Here is a 415-nt window from a genome sequence, read left to right on the forward strand (position 1 = left end):
GAGATTCTGGTTTGTATGTTTCTTTCTGGAAGATAATCTTTCAGTGACTCATATTTTGTAATCCTGCTACTTAAGGCTCATAGGCAGAGTAGCTATTTGGCAAGCTGCTGATTTTCCCACCTCACTTTATGTATCCATAATAGGTTCTGGCTATTTCTTTTCTGTGCCCTTGAACTTGTTGCTGAAATTACTGCTTGTGCCATGGCTTGGTTCCAGAATTAAATTTATCTGTAAAGAATTAAAAAAACTCCCACAAACCTCCAGCACCTCTCTGTAATTAGCATGTTATAGCAGAATGTAATTTTGGAACTTCCTAATGTCTAAATGTGGAAGTACTCCAAAGTCCAAGTGTGGAACATAAATCTAAAACTTCCTGTGTGGATTGAAGGTTTGAAACTTGATCTGAGAGGTGGTA

This window comes from Melospiza georgiana, chromosome 6 (genome assembly GCF_028018845.1).
Source record: "Melospiza georgiana isolate bMelGeo1 chromosome 6, bMelGeo1.pri, whole genome shotgun sequence".
NCBI lineage: Eukaryota > Metazoa > Chordata > Aves > Passeriformes > Passerellidae > Melospiza > Melospiza georgiana.